Source organism: Desmodus rotundus, chromosome 13 (genome assembly GCF_022682495.2).
Source record: "Desmodus rotundus isolate HL8 chromosome 13, HLdesRot8A.1, whole genome shotgun sequence".
In the NCBI taxonomy this organism is placed as follows: domain Eukaryota; kingdom Metazoa; phylum Chordata; class Mammalia; order Chiroptera; family Phyllostomidae; genus Desmodus; species Desmodus rotundus.
In genome coordinates, this window is record NC_071399.1 from 12,614,667 (window position 1) to 12,640,642 (window position 25,976).

At 39.7% G+C, this 25,976-nt stretch overlaps 1 non-coding gene and 1 pseudogene across 1 annotated transcript; both read right to left on the bottom strand.

Annotated features, from left to right (window-relative positions):
- Positions 1-1,668: 1,668 nt before the first annotated feature.
- On the bottom strand, positions 1,669-1,830 carry LOC112306801 (U1 spliceosomal RNA). The gene has a single exon (XR_002974984.2). It is a non-coding gene; the product is annotated as a U1 spliceosomal RNA (small nuclear RNA).
- A 5,524-nt stretch (positions 1,831-7,354) lies between these two features.
- On the bottom strand, positions 7,355-25,528 carry LOC112306677 (exocyst complex component 3-like; annotated as a pseudogene).
- Positions 25,529-25,976: the final 448 nt, after the last annotated feature.

The window sequence follows — 25,976 nt, forward strand, 5'->3', positions numbered from 1 at the left end:
TTGAGGAGCATCTGTATTCTAATGTTCAATAATCTGTAAAAGATGAGCCTTATTATTATAATACTGATTTTCATACTGTAGCATGTCTTTGAACTAGTCCTGGTATTAGAGCAGAGAAAGAAAGAATCCCAGAAAGAACTTTCTATAGCTTGCTTTTTTATTTTGAGGGAAACAATGTTACCAAGTATTGAAAAACAACTTGCCCAAATGCCTGCTATTTCCCCCCTGTTCTTAATTAGAGAATGGCTGGGCTGAGATGACTTGGAGAAGGAGGAGGAATATAAGGAAAGTCATTAAGTTTAATTATTGCAACTGTGAGATTTATTGCATTTAGAGAAAATATAAAATGGTAAATAGGTGGTTACAGGAAACTGAGGAGTCACTTGTTAGTTGTTGGGTAGATGTTAGTGGAGTCGTGATATAATTATTGCCAAGTACTCATTTGAGTAGTAATAATGATGATGGTATTTAAAATCAGTACACAAAAAGACAAAATATAGAGATACCTAAGTTTCTGTCTTTTACCTTTCAAAAACACCCCAAACATAGAATTTATTTGATATATTCTTCAAAAGGTAGGGGAATCTTTTTGGGGGGGAAGTTGTATATAACTCTTGAAATGGAAAAAAATTATATGGAATTTAAAAGTGTCATTGTTAACATGTTCACTGAAACATATATTATAGAAGTCCAACTTTCTTTTTTTTAAAATTTTTATTGTTATTCAATTACAGTTGTATGCCTTTTCTCCCCACAACTTTCTTTTTTTTAAGATTGCTTAATTTGTTTTTATTTTTAGAGAGAAGGGAAGGGAGAGAGAAAGAGAAGGAGAGAAACATCAATGTATGGTTGCCTCTAGCACACCCATTACTGGGGACCTGGCCTGCAACCCAGGCATGTGCCCTGACTGGGATTTGAACCAGTGACCCTTTGGTTTGCATGCTGGAGCTCAATCCACTGAGCCACACCAGCTAGGGCAAGAAGTCTAACTTTCTAAGAAGAAATAAAATAACTACTGACAGCATACGATTTCCCTAATAGTCATGATATAGTGTTGAAATGTCTCATTAGGGTCTACTTCTATGCTAACCACTGAGCATTTCATGCACCAGGAGCTGTTATGCAAACAATAACAATTCATATACTTGCAATGATAAATCTAATCCAGGCCGTGGGAGAGAAGATAAATGCAGATATCCATTTAGTTACTCGTGAATTATGGATACATGCACTTAGTTCATTGACTTGATATTGTCATTCATTTGCTGGCATATGATGTATCATTGGAAAATAGAAAGCATTTCATTGGTATTTGATTAGAAAGTATTTCTCACCTTTTGTTCAGCTCTGCCTTTCCACCTCATTGTTTCTACATTTTCTCCTTGCTCTCTTATTCTTATTCCTCGGACTTCCTCAGTGGAGCACTTCGTCTCACTCCTAAGTAGCTCCACTTGTTCCAGTACACAGTCTGGTGGCTCAAGTTGATCAAGCATTGAGATTGTAAGAAATTGCTGGTGATTAAAATAGAAGTTTCTAGATGAGAAATATTCCTGAACAGACACTGAAAAACATTACATTATAGTCAAACTGTAATTTCACATGGCTTCTATGAGCACAGCTAAGACTGGATCTAATTCCTAAGGTGTTCTATATATTCATTTTTTTCCCTAGGGGAGAGCACGAATTCAGTCCCCCACTACCACAAATTCTGCATGGAGTTTCCCACATTTGAGGAAATCGCAGGGGTCAGCACGTCCGGAGTGCAATGGGTGAGCCTTGCCCTGGGAAACCGCCTTCCCGATCACGGTATCTCCCCTGCCAGCTAAGTATAAGGTGTCCTATACTGATTCCACTGAATTCACAGTCAAATCTTCTACTACGTCAATGAGATTTTGGCAATCTTTTACATCTTTCTTTTCTGCACTTAAACAATTACTTGTTTGAACATAAACACAAGACGTTGAATTCATCTGCTGAGTTTGAGATCCCAACTCTCATAGTGATATTTAATCTTGGTTTCATTGTATTTCCATTTTCCTACTTGGTGAAACATGCATATTTGATGAAAAAATTTACATTTTAATTATTTCCAAAATAATTATTTGTTAAGAGTGCTAAGTACATATAAAGTATCTCAGTTAATTTTCATAATATGAGTAATGGGAGAAGGCAAAGCAGCTACTGCAAGAAAAAAGACACCTTTGAAGCTGAAACATGGGTTTATATAAAAACAATCAAAATATCTACCAAGTATGAAAGGTCAGGGAAAAACAAGTTGGACTAAAGGAGAATTTGAATATTATCTTGCAAAGTGCTCAAAAGCAAACTATAGGACATAATTAAATAGTCAAGAAAGAAAGCTACCTAGAAAATCAATGGGACCACTTATTCAGAGTCAATTTTTGCTTCAACAATGAAAAGGAGTAGATAAATAGACTAACTAATATACTCTTTGTCAATGCCTGTATTGAAAGATGTGAGGAACAGAATGTTACCACCAAAAATGTCTCTGAAAATGATTATTATATTAGACACTTTCTGTTACTTTTTAGACCTTAGCTACTTTACACAATATCTATTTCTACAGCTATAATGAACATGACCTATTAATCTGAAACATCACTCAATAATCATTCATGTACTAAGTAAAGTTACAAAATGATTTCTAAAATGCCTCTCGTTTAAAGTAATTTTCTTTATCAGTGGGGACATGTTTGTCTAAGATTACATGCAGTATGTCCCCAGGACCATAGGGAACAATAGGAGCATTTGCTGGCTTTGTCTACGTGGGTCTAAGTATTTATTTGTTATTTCATGTCCTCCATGCTAAGGATACATGATATCTCCCTCCATCATGGCACCATCGGTGCTGGTCACATTCTCTTCTGCAGCTGGAACAGTGTGCTTCCTTGTTCCCACCTGGTCATCATGGACCCAGCGAATGTTATCGTTACCGCAGTGGCACGCAGGAAGCACCATCTTAATGTATATTGTAAAAAAAAAGGCCGAGTTGGACACTGTGATGCTTACAAAGCACAATCAGTATGCAAATAATTGGGCAATGGAATTACTGGGTAAACTAAGCATCTACTTTGAAACAGTCCGTCTAACTTATCACTACTGAGAAATTACATCATAGGAATTATATCACTTGATCAATTTATACTTTATTAGGACACATCAATGACTGGTAAGCTCTTTGGCCTAGAATACAATGTATGGGGGGAAAGATATTTTTTAAATATTAAAGTTTAGAGAAAAAGTTGAATATACTGTTTCTGGAAATTGTTATTGTCTGTATTTTTATTTTGGCTGCTCTACAGTCAGAACATAAGCTTCATGAAAATAAGGCCTTTGTGTGTTGTGTTTATTCCCTGTGGCTTGGTACCGAGAAGGTGCCCTCCGAATGTTTTCCCCCAGTGACTGAAATGGAAATTAAAAGTCTTTTAGCAGGAATGAAAGCCAATCAAAACAGCTTCCCCCTCATAAGTTCAATGATTTAAGAGTCACAGGAAAGTGAGGAAGGGCAAGGTATTACAGCTAACATGGGGGCATTAAAAGGCATTCTGCATTTTTGGTCGTTTGTCATTTGTTTTCTTGAGGGAGAGAGATATTTGGAAGGCAGAGAGGATATTCTTCCTTCCACTACTACTTTCTGAATCGTTGGATACAAAAATGAGATCCAAGCCTATGAGGTTCAAGAATATGAGCTGCATCTTGTTGTCATGGCATCACCTCCCCAATTAAGGTCATGCTTATCAACAGACCTAAGCATTGTCACATGTGCCTGGGAAGGCAACATCCCTTTGCTGATCTGATACCATCACTTACAGGAAGCAGAGCCTGAAACAGGAATTTGGGTGCCTGTGATTTATGGAGAAAATACTATTCAGGGAAAACCTTAAGGAAGGAAGTGAAGCAGGAAAAGGGGGAGAGGGAGAAAGGGGTGGAGAAAGAGCCCCAAAGTCTGTAGTCTTAGATGAAGCCTGGCCTTGGTCTGATACATGGAGGCAGCGGTGGTGGGGAGGAGGTGTGGGGTGTGGGGAGTGGGAAGCTCTGGAATATTAACTGCACAAAAGTTAATGTGGTTGACCTTTTGAATCCCAGAATCATTCAGTCATTAACTAGGAGCTGTGGCTGGGGAGGTGGTGGGGAGGACCAGGCAGCTGCTACCACAGGAGGGCAATTTCTGGAGAAGGGGGCAGTTGTGAGCTCTTAATTGCCAATGCGATGGGATTCTACCCCCCTTCTCAGGGTAGGGTTAAGGTGAGGTACTCTGAGTTAGTAACAGTGTTTTCAGACATCAGGACCAGAAGGGTTTGCTGAAGCACCGTTAAGAAAGTAGAAATTTTAGGAATTACAGCAGCAGATTCTGCCTTTGCCTTTGTTTTGACACAGTTTGTATTTCCTATAAGACAATAAAGCTATAAATGATTTAACTGAATAGAGACGAGATTTCCCTATTGATTTATATCAAAACTCATGGCACCTCATAGTTTATCACCAGTCGCTTTGCCTCTGATTACAGCTTCTGTCAGGTCACAGCTCATCCTGTGCCCGAGGTTGGAGTGCCTGGAAGTGACAGTTCTATGATAAGAACTTATTCTAAATCAAAAGCAGGATCAAGTTCTCTGACAAGGGGCTCTTGAAATGCTCTGAAGAACAATAGCTGCAGAAGTTAAGATTCCCTGGCCTTGTGGGTTTTCCTCCTAGCAAGGGACACTAAATTTTCATAACAGTCTCCTTGGCTTTTACCAGATCCAAAAGAACTTGTGTTTGCTTGACTGCATTAGTTGCAATCCATGGGTGACAGAGTCATACACGATTAGCTGAGAAATGTGGTTCATTTGAATAAAAATTTGCCACATGTAAAATTCTGATGGTACCAACAGTCAGTCAGTGGTTACTGTTACACATGGTTTATGGCTTAAACTTCAGCTTCATCTAATTATTTTTTAATGCACCAAATTAAAAAAATAGTTATAATATGTAGTAAGATTCATTGGCTATCCCGTACTCTGTGTAAAGGCTGGAATTAATGATGCTGTTAAGACACATAAATCCCAGATGCCATTACTTTATATTTATTGCACAATGATTGAACACAAATTACATTTAAAATATTTTTAAATGATTTATATATGTAACCATATTTTGGAATATTGAGACATTAGGTTAAACAGTAATTTATAATCTTACTGTTCATATAATATTGTTATTAATTCTCCTTCCCAAGTCTTTGGTTCCTCGTATTTATAAGTAGAATTTGTACAGTTGCATAACCTGCTTTGGCACTTATATCATAAACACGGCCCATGCTACATATTACCTACAATCATCATTTCTTAAAAAATCACTTTTTTTCTGAGCAGAAACATCACATTTGTTCACTGGAGAACACGAGAAAGACTAAAAGGTTAATCCTAGTCCCTCTGATTACCCTTTTCCCCATTCTCCCACGCCTGACCCTACACTCCACACTCTGCACTTTCTCCTTGACTGTGGCTGGCAAAGGCTGAGGCTGGAGTCGAGTCTCAGGGAGTTCTCCTAACTGCCTCTGGGGATGCACAAGGCCCGGCACAAATAACGCCCCCTGGTATTACACACTCATAAGCATGTAATTCTGTAACGTAACAATATCGCACTCAAGCACACCATATGACATTGTAGGTGAAATGTTCAAATTAAAACTACAGATTATTACACCTGTATTATTACCCTACCAACCACACTCCAGCAGGCTTTACTTCTGCCAGACCCTGTATATTTTAGCAGCTCTAAAATATACACTTGAAATATACCTTCTGCTGCTGCCCTTACCTTGGCCCCTGTCAGAACAGGCCAATTCTGTTTCGATTAGTCTCTTTCTACCATGCCTCTTACATCAGACGTCGGGGCTTCTCATTGGCTCGGGTCTTCAGTGTCACCAGGGAGAGGGGTGGAGAGTCTAATTGGCTCCACTGTTTTCACTAAGTCTAATATCTCCTGACCATGTCTTGCTGATAAGTTCAAAATGTGAATTAATTTACTGTACATTTTAAAATAAGACATGTTCAATATGTGACCTAAGCATAATCATTTTGACTGTTACGTCTCTGTCTCCAAGAGGAGAAGAAATTACAAAAGTTCTGTTGAAAATTCCAGATACACAGATTGAAACTCTGTTCTCCTTTTCTTATCTGCAAGTAGAGATGATGAAAGTAGGATTTTAGAAATCTCTAAACAAATGGTCATGTGACTTTTTTTCCCTTTGGGAATTTGCCTGTATGTGTTACTTTTATGTTCTTTTTTAACTGTGGGGTTTATTATTGAGATATAATAAAATACAAGTTTATGGTACACAACGGTATACAACATGATGATCTGGTACTCATATATATGGTGAAATGATTACCCCAGTAAGCTTGTTAACACTCCATCGCCTCACATAATTGTGTGTGTGTGTCAGAGATATTTAAGACCCACTCTCCCAGCAGCTTTTAAGTATACAATACAGAGTTGTTAACCGTAGGCACCAGTACACAGTTCTGGTAGCCATTAGACCCCAGAAGTTACTCATATCTTATTACTGGGGGTTGTACCTTTTGAAAAACCTCATTTTCTCCACACTGAGCTTCTGGCAAACACCATTCCACTCTGTTTCCAAGAGATCAACTTTTTTAGATTCCACGTATAAGCGGTATCATACAGCATTTATCATTCTTTGTCTGACTTATTTCACTTGGCATAACGTCTTCAAAGTTCATCCACATTAAATGTCAAGATTTCATCTTTTTTATGGCTGAATAGTATTCCATTATGTGAGTATATAACATGTGAGATATATATGTATGTGTGTACACACACACACACGTATATAATTTTCTTTATTCACTTTACAACCTGATGGACAATCAGGTTGTTTCCATGTCCTGGCTATGGTGAATAATGCTGCTAAATGTGGGAATACAGATCTCCCTTCAAGATAGAAAATTCATTTTCTTTGGATATTTACCCAGAAGTGGGATTTCTAGATCATATGGTAGTTTTATTTTTAATTTTTTTGAGGAAACCCCATACTGCTTTCCATACTAGTTGTACTAATTTATATTCTCACCAAGTCTGCACAGGGGTCTCTTCTTCAGAAATGTCAAATAACCACTTTTTGGTCTTCTATACCTATCACATTTTGTCTTACAGTTTTCATCGTTGTCCCATTTCAGTGTGTTTGGTGGTTCCACTGATATTTATAAGGAGTCTCTATTCAGTTGTGCAGCAGAAGGTCCAAACCTCAGGCCTATGCCACACAGAGCAAACCGTGCCACAGAGAAGCCACAGTGCCCCAACTGTGACTGAGGGTGAGGCAAGGGCATGCTCAGCTCCATGCACCCGCAGTGCCCCCCTCCAGGTCCAGGAAGACCCCTCCCAGCCGGGGCTGCAGCCCTGCCTTGCAGTGGTGCCCAGAATCCCGTCCGTGCGCGGCTGGCTCAGAGACACGCCTTCTTCCCCTTCATTTAAAAAATACTTCCTCTTCAAACTGACTATGGATTCTTGAAGGTCTGGCGGTCGTTGATGGTGGGGATCATGTTGGACGTAGCAGTGCAGGTACCACTGGTTTCGCCTGTGCTCCTCTTCCTACAACTGAGCTTCATCTTCATTTCATCTTTCACCTACTTAAGAAAGAATTCATTTGCTGAAGACACAAAACTAGTACCTTTATTTTCAAATCTTCACTTATTTGAGCAGTTACTTGAAGATTCTGGTTGAACATCTGGAAGGTGATGGCTGGGAGTATCTTCGAACAGTACTCATCTTGGTAGGCTTCAGGCTCAGTTTCTCTCATCTGGTCTTTCTTGCCTGTCTAGAGCTTTCCACTGCCAGGCAGTGCTGTTTGAAGTGAGAGTTGACACGTATGTGTCCAGCAGCTCAGAGACCACAACTGGAGAGAGCAATGGCCCAGGGCGCTGACATCCGCTTCCAGGTTCCAGGGCCAGCTCCACATTTCCCAGCATCTCTGTGCTGGGGGTATGTGTTTAAGACCCAAGTCAACAGGCTCACAATCTCACTTGCTTCTAGGTCTTCCGATGCAAGCTCCTGCATTTGTGTGGTCAGGGCCTGGTGGTGCATGTTCAGGAGACTCCGAAAATCTCATAATGGGGAGGAAAACATGGAACCATCAGGTTTTTGGGAATGAGGTCATCTACAATGTACTTCCTTACGATTTCTAGGTGGCTAATGAGCCACATCTTGTCGGACTCCCTGGTGTCTGCATTCACACCCTTGATTTTGGTATTTATGGTTCTGTCCAAGATGGCAAGCATCTTCTCCTTGCAGTTCTTGGCCCTCCCCGAGAAGCAAAGCCAGTTTGATTTTTTCAGTCAAGTACATGCCTATCGAAATTTTCTTCCCTTTCAATGATCCTGACAACTGACACCAGCAAGGTGGGTCACGGCAGACAGTGAGCTGCGACCTCTCAGCACCATCCACAGCTGCTTGGCCAGCTCATCGGGGAGCCCCTGTGTGTTCCCAGAGCAGCTGTGGGTGAGGGTCACATCACGAGTGTCTCCACTGTCATCAGCCCATCCTGGGAGCACTGCAGGTCCATCAGCTGCAGGAGAGCCCCTTGCTCAGGGCCTGGGTTTCCCGAAAATCTGGGGCACTGAGAAAACATTCTTGGGGTTCTCTGTGGTGACAGTGAGCTGGCTGTGTTGCACCTGAACACCCTTTATGTCCTTGTGGCCCTCAACGGTGCTGAAGCTCTGTCTCCAGTCCTTGCTGTCATCTGCCGGGGACCACTGAAGGTCCACCATGTTGTTCACGTGGTGGAGCTGGTTCAGGCCTCCGGTGAACTTGGTCTAACTGCCACTGGGTAGCGGCCTTCAATCTGGCTCAACTGATCAATTTCCTATCTTGGATTAAATCTTCTGAGATGTCTACTTCTGTAATGCTGCTGTTTTCTGTGACATTCTAAATTTTTATTTTTCTTTGCCTTATTCAGCCATTATTTAACTTTGTTTTCCTAGTAACATCAATAACAGGCTATGTATTTTACTTCTTTAACTTTGCACAATAAATATCCAGGCCTAATGCTGGATTTTGTTAATATATCAATCCAACCTGGTAGTTATCACAAACACAGCGAGAAACTTCATTTTGCATCTTCTCACTGTCTGCGAGGATGTTAATAAAATTCTTTTCTGGCAGGTTTTATGAAAGACATTGTTGATGAAAGGTGACATTATCAGCTCTGAGATCCAGCGGCTCCAAAAGGGCATTCTAAATAAAAGGACTCTATTTCAGTACAGCTTGTTCTCTGTATCCCGTGATGATTCTTTGGCAGGGGCAGCTCTCCATTTCTCATTCTTCATGCAGCCTCTATTCTAGGTGTTTGTGTTGGGGGGGGAAATGAGGGGAGGGGAGCATAATATTTGCTTCCTTCCAGGTACTACTGACCATTGGTCCTCTTTTTATTCTGTGCGGCTGTGTGTTCCTCTGAGTACCGTGGTTGTCAACAAGGGTTGTGAAATGTTTTCTATCTGTTCTATATTCATCTCGTCCTCCCAGGATTCATACTTTTAAATTTGAGTTGTTCAAAGAATTTACTGGATCTTTCAGACATCAGGTGACACTTTCTTAAAGATTGTGGCATGGGAAAGTCATCTTGCCTTTGCATTCAGTGTTGTCGCAATTTCTCTTTGATTTTGCTTTTCTTTAATCATTTCAGTAGGGACTTGAGAGCAACAGTGGTTAGACCCCTGTGCCAATGTCATGGTTAGCCTAGGAGTTCCCTAACGACCACTTTCAATATCCGCATCACGTTACCAACAGATATCCTTAGCATTTAAATTGTTTTGAACATTTTCTTTGTTGATCTTTTTGCTGTTGGTGTTGTGGGTCCTTGGTAATTGCTGGTTTCTTCTCATCTCCTTAAATGGTGAACATTTGAGGAACGGAGATTCCATGGTTTCCTAGTACAATCCCCGGCACTCCAAAAGACAGCAGGTAGTAAGACAATGGGTTGCTTGTCTGGAGTTGCGGTTAGGATGCACAGTCCTCTGTAGCTATGAAACGAGGTGCTTTGTTACATGACCTAACTTTTCAGTGTGGTGCTCAGGCTCGTCTGCTCCTCCCTGGCCTCTCCAGCTGGGACCCCTTCTCATTCCCACACTATTATTTTGGGAGAAGACAGGCACATGCCATTATTTCTGAAAGCTTGGGCTTATACGCTCCTCATCAACACATGGATCGCTGACCTTTTATCTGCAATGCTTGTTATCAAACACGTAACATGTTTTTCTCCCTCTGGAATTTAAATCGCTGCAATTTCAATAGTTCCATGAAAATGAAAAACTGTAAAGAAAACACCCTGACCTCTGTGCTAACCAACCTTATAGAAGAAGCATGTAAGATGTACATCCCTTAAATCCCTCTGTGGTGCAAGCTGGAGAAAGTACAAATTGCCTTGGTAGATAGATACTGCTAATTCCCCAAGGTTTTCAGAGACTCATGATGCCTCTATTTTTTCATTTTTCAGGGAAGTGTGCTATCATTTCATGCATCTTCAAAGGCTGTGGCATCTGGTGACATATGCTGCCCGTCCGCTCGATGCACTGCATCTGCACGCTGCTGCATGTGTTCTCTGCACCAGTTACATCAACACGGAAAGATCAGAAAAGATGGAGGTTTCCCCTAATGGTTTGCTTATGTTCACATATTCTTTGCTGTTCATACCCAACACTAAACATGCCCATTTTTTTCTGGGGTTATTTTACTATTTTTCTGTGGGCTTAGTTACAGAATTGTTTATGTCAAAGTAGTGTAGAAACCTCAAGAATGGAAATTATGGACCCAGGAAGTATTTAGAAGACACCCAATAATTGGACGGCCGACCACATTCACAAGCGTGATTAGGAATGAGATACGCGGTGTGAACCCTTCGTTTAACTGACCCCGAGATCCTCTTTCTTTGTTGTGGTAACTTGGGGCTGATGGAAATACTGGGAAAAAGACAGTATCCTGCCTTGGAGATTCAAAGAATTTCCTTTTATCTTCAAAATATAGAAAGTATTTTATGAGCTACACATGTAAACCTAGCTCATACAACTGTTTTTATAAGAATTCGTAGAGCCCGAATCTGCTCATTAGGGTGACATTTGGTGCCCTGTCTCGGCATTTTTCTCTCTGGCACCACGATACGAACTATTTATCTTAATGGGTGATACACATTGAGGCCATCATCCTGGGGGATTGTTGATGTTTGTTCCTCATCTTTTTAAGGGCTATCTCTCCTTTTGCACAATCTTCCTCCCAGGATTACTTCCTTCTTTCAGGACTTCTTGCAACAGATATGTAAAATGAGCCTAGACTTGTCTATCTTTTGGGACAGGGTTCCATGAAATTCAGAGGTCAAACACGGTCAAGGGCAGGGCACAGAGGAAATAATAGTAAGAAAAGCCTTAGAACACTTTTTGTTGGTTTGTGTTTTTATGCCTCTTTTCACCATCTGATATTAAGGTATTGGACCAACTGCATTATGCAGCCATCCACAAAACTCGGCTTCAGGGGTGAGCATTTGGAGAAACACACAGAGACACACACAGAACGCTTGGAGCCTACAGTGTTCAGTGCCTGGGATGAAATGGAAACCCTCTCATTCCTCTTGAAAATGGTCTTTGGAGCAAATGAAATGGGCCTAGTTATTAGACCAAAGATAGTTTGTAGCAATAGCTTGGTAAAATGTCCAAGAGCAGGAATTTGTTTTGCTCAGGTCTCTGGTTTTAATGCTGAATGCTCACTTGTTCCACTAATCAATGCTGTATTGGCATCAGCTAATGCTAAGCTTTCCCTGCTGCCTGAAGTCTATTCCACTACTGTCTTCAATACCACCATCCATCTTCTCGCTTGCCTACAGTTAGAGAAACAGTGTCATCGCTTACAGGACAGACTGAGAAAGATGCGCTCATAGCCCTTTGTGAGTGGTATCACTGCAGGTCTGCAGACATTAGTAAGTCCAAAAAGAGAGAGCAGTGGGCAATTATAAGTATCTTCCTAGTGATACTAATCCTAACAGTCCCAACTGGAAACCATCCAAATGCCCAGTAGACTGGATACATAACGTATTCAGATGATGGGATACAATTCAACAAGAATAATGAAAAACGTGGATAAAGCTGACACATAATGTGAGATAAAGAACCCATAAAGAGAAGAATACCGTATGATTTCATTTATACGTAGTTCAAAAACCAGACCAAACTAATTGTTTTTGTTAGAACTTGAGACCGTGGTTACTGTTGGGTCTTCTGTCTGGAACTGGGTGCTGGGACTTGCTCTGTTTACACTCAGTTTCTAGGTGCTTATTTCATGGATGAATTGACTTTGCAAGAACCAAGTGAGCTAAAATTTATTATTTGTGCATTTTCTTTTGTTTTTTATACCTCCACACAGATTTTTACATTTAAAAAAAAGTGGGGCAATGTGCTAAGCCTCCATATTATCTTTAGTGACAATATTATTATTTCAACAAATGTCTTTTTACTTAAATAAAATAGATACCTATTCCAATTTAGGTGTCATACTATTGACTTGCTTTATGGTTTCACAGTCTGTTAAGATGGGAGTTGAGTGAGGCCCAAATGGCATACGGGGAGAAGGAACACTAATTTTTAGGGGCCCGTCAATGAATAGAAATAGAGGAATAGCAGGAAACTACTAATCTAGATTAATTTACATCTAATTACTAATCTACTAATCTATAGCTCCTGGATAATTTCTGATTTTTTATGTATCTCCCTCAGCTAAGTTGTATGTTCAAAATATAATTCAACAAGTTTTCATTGTTAGATTGTTAGAAGAAGAAATAATCTCCATGGATAAAGAATAGCCACATATTCTGTTTACAGATGACCTAGGAAAACTTACTATATCACAAGTAATGTTTTACTGAATATGGGTAAATGGGTTTTATGTCTGCACTTGTTTCTTTTTTCCAAGTGGAGCAATTTGGGACATTTTTATAAGGGATTTTATTTTTTAGAACAGTTTTAGATTTACAGAAAAGTTGAAAGGTTAGTACAGAAGGTTCTCATATATTCCACACCCAATTTTTCCTATTATTAACATCTTACAAGAGTGTAGTACATTTGTTACAATTAATGAACTAATATTTGCACATTATTATTAAGTCATTCATGCAATTGTGCAGAATAAACTAAGTAATGAACAATTAAAATATCTAAGAAATTCTGAATTGATTGGTCAATGATATGGCTAAAAACAAAATGATCTCCATTTTATTTTATATTAATAATATTTAATAAAATTGTATTGTTTCTGATAGCATTGCTTCTACCTGAGCTGATACTGTCAGAGGTAAAGGGAGGTACAGGCACATCTGGTGTCGTCCACTTGCCTGGTTGAGTTAGATTCTAATTCACACCAGCAGGCCTGAGGTCACTTTGTTCAAAGGAAGTAGGGTTACTTCCCTAAGTAAAGCTGGCAGAGTTATGCACGTCCTACTTCCAGTTACCAAATATAAAAGCTTCCAGGTGATGGAGTGTTGGTTAAATGAGGCCCTGTCAAATCTTCAATTTTGGGTGCCTCCATTGAAGTTGACTGAGCTTATGGCCAGTGATGCCCCAGGCTTCCTGGTAGCTTAAGAACATTTAATATTGGGAAAACACATGGGGAAATGAGGATACTACAGTATAAGCAGAAGAGAATAAAGTTGAAAAGAAAGACAGAAACCAAACATGTATGTATGTAGATATGTGTGTGCATATCTATATATCTACATATATGCATATTATATATGTTATATGTAAACAGTAGAATGGAGATCTGAGGAGAATGTAGAACAAGGACACACGGAATTTGCTTCTTGCTTTTCAAGACAAATTGAAAGTAAGCCATTTCCTGGACTGAGGTTCATTAACATTTATAACATTGAGAGCCAAAGGAAGAAAATTCCAGCATTCTTATAGCTGTGAAGGCACAAAATCATGCAGTGGAAGTATTCTAGATTTAGGAAATCTGGTGCTTATCATAGACTTTTTTGAAACTATGTAACTAATGAAGGGATGTGCTGTGGATTAGATTGTGTCCCCAAAAGGTATGTTTAAGTCCTAACCTCTGAGCCTGTGCATGTGACCTAATTTGGGAATCTGCTCTTGTCAGATATAACATGTGGTTAGTTACACCGGATTACGGTGGGCTCTACATCCAGTGACTGGTGTGTTTCTAAGAAAGCACTATGGAGGCACAGAGACACACACAGGGGGAAGGCCATGTACGACCGAGGCAAAGTTTAGGGTGATGAACCTGTGAGCCGGGGAACGCCAAGGACTGGCAGCAAGGACCGGCAGCAATGCCTGGGTGCTGGGAGATGGGCCCGGGACAGATTCCTGCTCAGAGCTTCCAAAAGACACCAGCCTGCTGACACCTTCATTTTGGATTTCTGGTTTCCAGAAATGTGAGAGATTAATTTTCTGTTGTTTTAAGCCACCCTATTTGGAGTTCTTTGTTATAGCAGCCCTCAGACCTAGTACAGAAGATTTAAAAAAATACCCCACAAACCTTTAAAATTATTATTTCGACAGTACCAGGCTATTAGCAGGAATACAAATCTCTCAGCTTACCATTTTCCTTTTCTTTAAGTACATGATTACTTTGATGCTAGAATTTGGGAAAAGTTTATTTCTGTATCTTGGTAAGCATTCTTACAGAGTATGGCATTAAGAAGAAACATCTAAGGTTGTAGAATATAAGGGAATAGGCTCTAGTCAATATGTTCAAAGTGTTATGTGTACCTTTTAACAGGTCATATTTTATTCTATTATCTCAACCGTTTCTTATTACACATGTTCTTGTTTTAGAAATTAGATGAGTTAATTTTTTTTTGTTTGTTTGGTTTTGATGGTTCAGTGGGGAGAAATGCTTTCTTTTGCTTCTCCTATCCTGAACAACCAGGAAAGATAAGTTGTCTCTCTGTAGATGCCCTGTCAGCAATGAAGAAGTAAAATAGTGGCTTTTTACTCTGCTGGGTGGAGGTGTAGTCTCCATGGGAAATTGATGTATCTCCTGTACTCACAGAAAATACTGCTTTCAGTTGATGGTATGGGAAAAACAGTCCATTTAAAACAAGGCAGCAATGTAACCAGCAATGGCACTTGAAAACATGACATAATTTGACACACTGCATGCTTACAACACTGTGACCCACATCGATGAAGTTCATTTGGATGATAAGTCATCAGTGAAATGTGACGATTCCGACTTGTTAGGTTATCCATTTTCCACAGTGGTAGCACATCAGAATCACCTGAGAATTCTTTTTAGAATACAAATAAATGCCAGGTCTACCTCTGCGACACTGATCCAAAGGTGTTGGGTGAGGCCTGGGTATGTATAATTTTAAAAGTCTAGTATATGATTCTGATGTGCAGGCAAGGTTTAGAACCATGGATCAAGCAGAAGTGAGTATTGAAAAAAGAGTTATGTTTTTGGCAGGGGAGCTATAAAAATACAGTGTAGGGTTCAGCATCCAGTAAAATGTTTTAGTTGGGGAGTAGAATATTCAAAAAACTATTTTATTCTCATTGTCCTTGTTCAACTGGTTTTAGGGACCAGGTTTAGTGGTTAATTTTTAACCTAAACTAGTTACCTCTTCTATAGGCCCTGATGATTTGTATTACTTTTGTTAAAGGATTTTGAAAATTTTAACATCTGGAGAACCACAATAAAGAACTGTGACAAGTCTACAATTAATAAAAGTAGGGATTAGATGACCAGGCTCTTGCAAATTTTGAGGACAATTGCATGTTATATCTCATTCAAAATATGTCAATTAAATGTAATTCATGTATAGCTAATAGTTGAGTTGCAGCTCACAGGAGGACATAATGCTGTGTTTGCAGAAATTATACAATTTAAAATGTTTTGTTTTCCTTATTTTCATATTTGAGTCATTTTTTTCTAGATCTTAAAATTTTCTTTTCAGCCACTGTGAAACTAGAAGTTAGTTGCTAGATACCAGGTCAAGGGTCTAATGGCAAAATGATGCCAAGAACACCAACTTATCTCTGGGACGTGGTCTGAGATATCTGCTGGTATCTTTCAAAACCACTTCAGAGCTTGTTACCCAGTGCGCTGTGCAATATAATCAGATTTCAGTCAAACTCTGAATAGAATGTCAAGGGCATATGAAGACTTCTGAGAGCCTGATGCCATGGCACTTTGAGAAATGGCCTGGGCACACCAAATGCCAGAGAAATGGCTTATTTTAAGCTCTTTGCAACGAAAGAGAAATCACCAGGCATATGCATAGGATGACTAGTCAGAGTTGCCAGAAATGACTGTTTTTGCGATGACTTGGTCTGAGCATCACCCAGCACAATAGTGAGGTTCTAATGATTAGACCAACCTGTGGCTGGTGCGCGGACACTCCCAGGCACAGCCCTACGCTGACTTGTGACTTCAGACACATTGCTCTGTGAGTCCGAAGATCACTTGCCTCACCTCAACAAACGGCAGTTATGTAAGTGCAACTGTTTCACCGCTCCAGCGAGTCTGCTGTTGTTTTTTGAGAATCATAAAAACTGCTTGTGGTGCAGCTGGACGATTTTATGGACATTTTACTGAATGCTGTATCTTTTTTGCACCGTGTTCTATCTTAATTCCAAAAGACTGGGCGATGCACAGAAATATGCTGTTATACAGTAACAAACAGATCAATTGAAATGACACCCTTTGCCTAGAGCATCTTTGCAGGTCTGAGTGTGAAGCTGGATGATGGATTCATACTTCAAAGGACAGATACACAGCGTCTCCAGAAACACACGCACACTCTGTTACGAATGCATATCTTGATGTTACACAGTACGCACATCTTGAGGTGATAAAATGTTTTATTATTGTTCTTGCCACTGACCAAACTACGTCAATTCTGAATCTGATATTCCTTCTGCCATTCCCTTTATTGAATTCTGGCAAAGTTATCTAATGTACCACAGCAAATCCACTAAAAGTAAAGGCTAGAGACTCTCTTTGATGGTATCAACATATGAGCAATTTATTTCCTTTAGCTGTAATAAAGGAGGATGCGACTTTCTTTTGTTCCCAAAGGCTGAGTTCTTGAAGACTTATGGAAGATTCTATCACTGGTTTTGGTGTGATGAGAGCCCTGTGTTTTGGCCAAACATGGAGACATGGGGGCAAAGTTGGCCAGGGCGGAGTTCCAGCACTACCCCTTTACTGCTGAGCAAACAAGGGTGAATTCGTAAACCTTCTGTGTTTCAGATTCCTCAGCTCTACACTGACGCTAATACTAGTACCTTTGTCAGAGGTAGATAGAGGACTTGACAGGCTAACGATTGCTAAGCACAACAGTAGTAGCTGGCACGACCAGAAGTGTTAACGCTTGCTGTCCTGTGATTATTAAAATATACAGGGTCGGGCAGAAGTCAGGCCTGCTTGAATAGGGTAGGTAGGCTAATAATATGGGTGTAATAATTTATAGTTATAATTTGAACATTTCACCTAAAATGTCACATGGTGTGCTTGAGTGTGATGTTGTTATGTTTATGATTTTATAATAAAAAATTTTGTCATAAAAAAGGGTGTTATTTGTGCTGGACCTTGTACTTTTCATACCCATTAAAACAACTTTTCACCTGTAATTTTCTTTCTCATGATTCCAGTTGGTGAACCAAACTTTGAAGCCACTGACTTACTTATTATAAAAAAATCAACATACATGTAAAAAGTTAATTCCTTGTTACTAGAATTCGGAGAGAAGATAGTGAGTGTGCCTGTGGGTGGGGTTTTGGGCTGATTAAAAAATATTATCAACCAAAGCAAGCTTAGGATAAAAAAGGGTATTTTTAAAATAAAAATGAAACATTCTTCAAAATTATTGAGATAGTGAATTGAAAACTTGTTCAGTAAAAAGAGAAGTGAGACAAAGAGAAACAAACAAGTAGCTATTAGAAATCAAGTAAGAGCAGAGAAAATGAGGACTCAATTTTTCCTGAAAACCAGCTGTGTTCTAAAGTTTTGAGTTTTGAAGAAAAATTAATCTTAATCTGAATAATTCTGATTATATTAATGATTTTCTGATTTATTAAAGTAAAACATCTGCCTTGTAAAAAATACAAAAAATGTTATTACAAAAATGCAAGTTGCTTTATAGTTTCATCAATTGGGGATAAATATGTTATCATTTTGAAGTGTTTTCATGTGCAATTTAAAATTCACTCACAATGTGAATCCCAATGTTTAAAAAAGAATGCCTAGCCTAGTTTTATTTTTATTTAAGAAGTGTCATTGGTCAGGCGCTCAGCTGGTAGTGTATCGTCCCAACACACCAAGGCTGCGGGTTTGATTCTCGGTCGGGGCACATACAAATCCACCAGTGAATGTGTAACTAAGTGGGACAACAAATCGATGTTTCTCTCTCTCTCCTTTCCTCTCTCTTTCTTAAAAAAATCATTAGAGAAGTTTGTCAAATACTCTACATACAGGTTACTTTGAAGAACTGATTACTATTCCAGTATTGGTCTCCATTATAATTATATTCATCACTTCTCTTTTCTTGGACATTTATATATTTGCTATTATAAACATAATTACAGTGAGTGTTCTCTTATGACAATCTTTTATCTCATTTATTATTGTTGTCTAAGATTTACTTCTAGAAACGGATTTGCTGCAGCAAAAAGAATGCACAGTTGACACTCCAGAGACAGATGGCCAGCCTGCTTTCTGACAGTTTTCCAGTTCACACTCCTACCAACAGCTTCCGGGAATGTGCGTCTCACTGAAACCAGGACGACAGCAGGTACTAACATTTTTAGAGCATTTTTAATTTGATAGAAATATGTATATTGTTACATACTAACCATAAATGACTTGTCCCCCCACGCCCACATTTACGTGTTGAAATCTAACCCCCAGGGTGACAGGTGGTATTTTGAGGTAGGGCCTTTAGGGGGTGATTTGGTGGGGTCACTTGGGATTTCCTTACCCTACTCAGAACAGCCCTAAATTTAAAAACATGCATTTTTTTCTGGAACTTTCCATTGAATATTTTTGAACTCTGGTTGACTCTGGGTAACTTAAAAAGTAGGAAAGGAAACTATAGATAAGGTAGGACTGTTTTATCCTCTTTTGCTTGCAAAATTAGTGGAACTTAAAACATCGGTCACTGCGGTTGCTTTAGCAGGCATGGCGGCTGCTCCAGGCCTCATCGGTTACCCTTTGTAAGAAAAGAATCATAATGTCAAGTCACTAATTGAATCTTCAAGTAAAGTGTTTGACATCAAACAAACAAAAAAGTACTCCTCTGTATTTATCTTGTCTCATAGAATTATCTAGAAAATCCAGGCAAAGTTAAATACAGATTTTGATAATGGACAATTTTTTCTGGTCCCTAAAGCTATTTAAAAATTAATTGAGGTGTTTTTCTTCTATTTCTAAGCTCTGGGAAAATATTTATACTTAAAACTGTCTAGGTGTTATGCATTTCTTGGAATTAACATTTTTTGTCAACCTCAGTTCTTTTTCATGCTATTGGGTTAGTATCGAACCATTGGGTTAGAAAATTCAATCATCTTACATATATTTCTTAATGTTTTAGCTTAGAGTTTCACAAAATATTTTTTAAAACTTTTCACAGCTCCTCCGTATCTAATTTATCACTTCTCTTCTTCGTTTTCCCTCATGTACTTGTTAGGAGAGTCTGTGACATCCTTCGCTGCAGGTACCCAGGAAAGGAGGAAGCCCTAAATAACACCATGGTTGTTTTCCTTTTGCTTGTTATTAAGTGCCCTTCCTCTGGATGCTTTCAACTTTCTGAAACAGAGGGCTTTGGAATTCCCTTTAGGGTTTCTTGGTATGTGGGCTTGGCGAGGAGCCACTGCGGTTTAGCTGTTTTGGACTCATTGCCTCTTTCATTCCAACCACTTATGTGCTTTCGTAGCAACAATTCTTCAACATTTGTGAAAGTGTATAGCAACCCTGCTAATTTTGGGTAGTGATTCAGGCTTTTATTTATTTTTCTATTGTTCCTTTTGTCGAACATCTGTGGTGCTGGTGGTGGGGACTTTGTTTTGTATGGGGGTTTGGTGATGAGTGTTAGATGCTTTGCCTGCTCAATCATTTTATCAGGATTTTCACATTTCATTTTTCAAAACAATTCAAATCAAATTTGGGGTACAGAGTTGATAATGGAGAGAATAAGCATAATACAGAGTTGATAAAGGAATAAGAGTATCACTTTAAACAGAGTCAGGAGGCTGTAGAGGAAGTGGGCTATGTACATCTTCTACCTCAGTTTTCAGAGCTGCTCTTGCAAAAACTGTTGTCAAACTCAGCTCAAGGCTGAGCCATAAACATCCTGGAACAACTGCTACATGGACACATAGGGGCCTTCCTTCCTGCCTTGTAGTTACTTACTGTCTCCCTTGTTTGCATATTGGAACCGACCAATCCCTGTTAACCTAGCCAGGAACCCTTCATTTGCATGAAAGATGAAAGACCTTACTGATGTTTGCCATTATAAACCCAGCCTCTCTTTATTTTTTCGGAGCACAGTTTGGGTTACTACCTGAATCTGTGTCTCCAGGTTGCAATTCTTTTTGCTTAAATAAATGCATATTTACTACAACATGAACCCCTATTTTGCTTAACAGAATCAAACTAGCCTTTTTTCCCAGGGACCCAATTTTTCCAGCACAGCTTCTTTAATAATCTTACCCGTTTTGGATTGGCTGGTGATGCTTCTTATATCAGGTGTGAATTTAGTGTATCGTAGGTGCTATTCAGAATGTTTTCCCTCTGTGTGTTATTTTTGTATTAGGCATATGATAGTTTTATATTCCACATTACATTCCAATCTGATTTTAAATGACAGAAGCCTATGCATTTTTGTAACACAGTGTATTCTGTCCTATTCTAAACATGATTGTCTCCACTAGATTCTAAGCCCCCGGAGGGCTTGTTCAGCCTACACTTCCCAGTGTAGCACAGTGCCTTGTACAAGTGATGGCTGCTGTGATGGTCAGTTTTTTGTGTCAGCAGGGCTAGGCTGCAGTACCCATCGATTCCATTAAGCACTGTTGCTGTGAAGGCATTTTATAGGTGTGGGTAACATCCATGATCAGCCGATATTTGGTAAAGTACGTTATCCTTGACAATTTGGGTGAACCTCATCCAATCCGTTGAAAGGTCTTAGGAGTAAGACTGAGGTTTCCCCGAGGAGGCAGAAACCCCTGGTTGTGTGGCCCACAGCCTCAGCTCCTGCCAGTGTCGGGTCCGCCCCACAGATTTGGTAACTCCCCAGCCCCCGCATCTAGTAAGTCAACTGCCGATCTCTGTCTGTCTCTGTGGTAGAACACTGATTGATACCGGTGCCTATAAATGGTTCTCCAGTGACAAAGAATCTTTTTCTCTAAATCTTCTCATTTTCACTGACATAATCTACGGCCTAAAAAGCCAAAAACTATTCTTATATCATCTTATGTATTGTGAATATGTATAGTATTAATCTTAGCATTTGAGGAGGAAACAAAGGTATTTTTCCCACTCACTCTGACACTAAGTTAACCCGTACCAACACTTTTTCTCTCTGCCAGCCAATAACGAGATGCAAACTGTTATGTCTCCCAAGGCCAGATGACAATCATTCAAAAAAAAATAAATGAAAGAGTTTACTTGATATAAACTCTAATGAAATGTATTTATTGTGCTACTAGTGCAAACTTCCTCTTACAATAGTGTTTACTGAAGAAGAGATTGGGGGTATTCACTTTAGTATAAATTCTTCTCCACTGGTGTCTTCTCTCCGTGGCCTGGCAACTCATAGAAATGTTGTTTACATCGTCTATGACGACAAGAAGAGGCACGTGCTTTACTGATTCACAGGAATGGATTTCCAAAAATGAGTTGCACTGTTTTCTAGGGAGCCCAGTTTGATGTGAGAAACAGTTCTCAGAATTGAGATAACATTTGCTTCCCTTTCCAGATTAAACACCAGATTCCCGTGGCTTTGATATACTGCTCTTCTCGTGTGCATTCATATTAAGGCATAGCCATTCTGAAATGCACTGGTATCGCCTCCTTGTACTGAAAGAATGATCCCGGCAATGCTGAAAATTTACACGACTGCTCTGTGAATGCAGGCACGTGATCAGAAATCGTTACTGCTGGCGCTACACAAACGGGGGTACAGAGCATTCAACCTGTTCTCGCTCTTCTCTCCTGGGGTTGTGATGACAGCCTGAACATCGTATAAGGGATGATTATGAGAGGATAAAAGCAATATCTCTACACTTTTATTAATCTCCAAGAGGAATCAACTCGGGAAGAGTAAAGAGTTAGTGGCTTTACGCTGAGCTTTTCTCCAATCTTGACAATAAACTATTTTTGCTTCAGAAAACAAATGCATGAGCATCAACCCTGTTAGTCATGACACAATGACACATTTCTTCAGCTACTTTAATGCAGTTTATTGTTGGGTTGCTAATAAATCTTCGTGCTTTTGTTTCATGTGTCTGTGTGTGTGAAACTTGCTGTATGATAAATGTCCGAGTAATTGAATATAGCATATAAATATAATGCAGTACTCCCTAATTTGAAGAGATGGACATTTTTCTATTCCTCTGCAAGTTATTTTCTATCCTATAAGTCTATACTGTATATATAGTTCCCATATAGAAAAATTAAAGTTGACAATGATAGAAGAGCTTACAGGTGTGATGTGTATGTTGGGACACATTTGTAAAACACACCAAGTATTAACTATAGAGACAACTGTTATTTGTGGGTGTTTTATCGGTCAGGTTCCCCACATTCTTTATGTCATTTTGGGAATACTGCAGGGTAAGAAGGTCCTTTTAATTATTCATAATTTTAGGTAGGACTCAAAGATGAGACAATGCTTTGAATGACAAGCAGACAGCCCAAAGTACCACATTCACATTTTGTGGGAAGTGCCCACACTCCACAGGCATGCTTACACACCCACACCCACATGCAGAGGGCCAGGTGAGACAATTTAATTTTAGCCATTTACGGACTTTGGTAACCCGTCACACTTCCGTCTCCCATGCGTGTCACTCACTTCTTTGGTTCATCCACAAACTTTCTCTTGAATCACATTATAATTCCAGAATTTTTCTTTAGTCAATTCAGTTACCAATATTCTGGTCTGATACATTGCCTTTGTCAGTAGCATTTAACACAGTCCCTTATTTTTCCCTCTTTAATCACCTGGCTTCCAGAACAACTCTTGCTCATTATTTTCTCCTACTCATTGATTACTTCCTGTAGTATTTTCCCATCACTACCTGACAGATTACTACAAATTTAGTGGCTTAAAATAAAACCCATTTATTACCTTTCTATTTCCATAGGTGAAAAATCTAGCTGGGGGTGTCACGAAGCCGAATCTAAAATGTTGGCTGGGCTGCATTCTCATCTGGAGGGTTGACTGACTGGAAACACGCCCACCTGCATGCTCATTCCTGTGGTCAGGACTCATCCCTTGTGGCTATGTGCCTGAGGTCCCTGTACCCTTGCTGGCTCTCAGCTTGGGGTTGCTCTCACTCTTACGGTTACTTTCAGGTCCTTGCTATGTGGCCCTCTTACCACAATCCCTCCCCCTCCCCAAGGCTAGTAGGAAACTCTAAATTTCAGTCTCTTCCTGAACATTTTTTTTCCTTCAGAGGTGGCCTGGACCTCCTACTAAAGTGCTTGCTAGATTAGGTTGGGTCTATGTCAGATGACCTCCCTTTTCATTAATTCTCAGTTTACCGATTAGAGACCTTAATTACATCTGCAAAATCCCTTCGCCTTTGCCACGTGATATAACCTAACCATGGGAGTAAAGCCCCATCATGTTCAGTCAAGGGGGGTGGGTTCTGCAGGCCGTGTAGGCCAGGGAGCAGGAATCTTGGGGCTCTCCTTAGAGTTCATACACCACACTCCTAATTCTCCTCCTGTAAACCTTCCTCATCTCTCCAAACTCTTGGTGCTCCGGGGCCCCAAGGTTCAGTCTTTGGTTCTCTTTCTTCTCTAGCTTTGCCTCCCCTGGATGACCACATCATTCTGGCCTTCTCTAACACTAATGCCGGTCTATTTTAGTACCAATGCTGACAAATCCACATGGATACTCCAGCCCCCAGTTTCTTTGTTCAAATCAGACTTATGTATCTAACCATGTATTTGACTCGGATGCATAATAGACACCTGAAAATGAGCAAATCCAAGAGAGGCCTTTATCTTTCCTCTCAAATCTGCTTGTTTTATGTTTTCCCTTTAACTCTTCATTTTTGACAAATTCTATTAAATTATTCTGTTAGCCCTTTTTAAAAACCTTTATAAAAGCAGTCTCCTTTACCTCTCCTCCCTCAAATCACTCTTCTACCTTTGCCTAACAGACTTGCCATCCAAGATTAATCCTTTCATCTCTGTGTGCTACCTTCTACCTTAGCGGACTCAACAGTGAGAGAGAACACACATGGGCATGCATTTTTGTGCTGTTTTGGCTATTACGAGTCGTGGTCTCCATCTTCAAGGGGCCTCGGTGCTTTGGAGAGAGAATTTTACTTACTTATTCTATCCTGAGTCCTTCTCTCTTTCTGATATAAATTCTTTTAAATGTCCATCATTCTTTTAAGATTCCGTGAACCAGTGTAAGTCCCCCATGAAGAGGAGATGCCCTTCCTCCTAATATCTAATGCCCCTACACATTTACCTATACTGATGAATATTCATTCAATTCTTTTCTCAAAGTCTCAGATAATAATCCTTCAATCATCCCTTATTTCCTTTATATTTTCAATGTTTTCCTCGCCAGTGGCCCTTCCCCTTACCTCAGCAATTTTCAACTGTTTTCATCTCATGGCACACATAAATTAATCTATAAAATTCAGCAATTCAGTGGCACAATGAAAATATATGATAACTTTTGCTATTATGACAAAAATAGGTATAATTTTGATTGATTCACAAAAGATGGCTGTTGTTATGTTGACTGTTGTCATTTTTTTTAATATGACAATCTAAGGGAAAAGAGGTCAGTGCCCCTGACTAAGCCGTCAGGTATTGCATGTTTTAAACATTCCTGTGGCACACCAGTTGAAAATCGCCACCTCGTCTGATAAACACTGCAAGTCTATCGGATCTAACAACAAAGACAAGAACACACCTCCTTGTCCTTGGGTACCATTCTTCTTGCTGCCTTTGTTTTCTTACTCACTACACAATCAATCACCTTGAAAGAGTGGTTTTATTTACCCTTTTTATGTTCTGACCTTCCCGTTACTGCACGACTCTCTAAAATCCGGCTTCCACTCCCACAATTCCATTAAAGTGCTGACTCTCTAAAGCCACTAACGACCGCTGAATTGTAAAAATCCAGTGGCCATTTTCCATGCCTCTCCTACTCCCACGTGACAGCATTACTTCTCTCTTCTCGAACCACGTCCTTCTTTGGCTGTAGTTCCACTTCAACCTGATCACATTTCATTTCCTCAGAAATGTCTTTCTTCATTTTGTGTCTCTTAGTTTTTTATTTCTGTATTAGTATATCCTTCTGCTTCCTCATCTATTCCCACAGCTTTCACTGTATCAGAGAGTCTGATGATCCCAATACCTGAATTTATTTTTAGATCTGTTTCATGAGGTGAGATTGTCATTGCAAATCTAGCTGTTAGACGGACCCCAAACTCATAACGAGACCCCTGCGTAACTCCCTGTTTTTCTTCCCCTGACCACGTTTGTCCTTCAGTATAGCACTGTTTTACCCAGTTGCAAAACCAAAGACTTGCCGGCACTGTTTGGATTTCGTATTTATTTATGAAACACATACATGTGAGCGCCTCTCACACTCTGTGTATGGACTGTGCTAAGTGCTGACAGTACAGCAACGGGCCAAACACGTCATTTTCCTGCCACTTGGGAGCTTATACTGCAGTGGGAGAGACAAAAACAGGTGAACA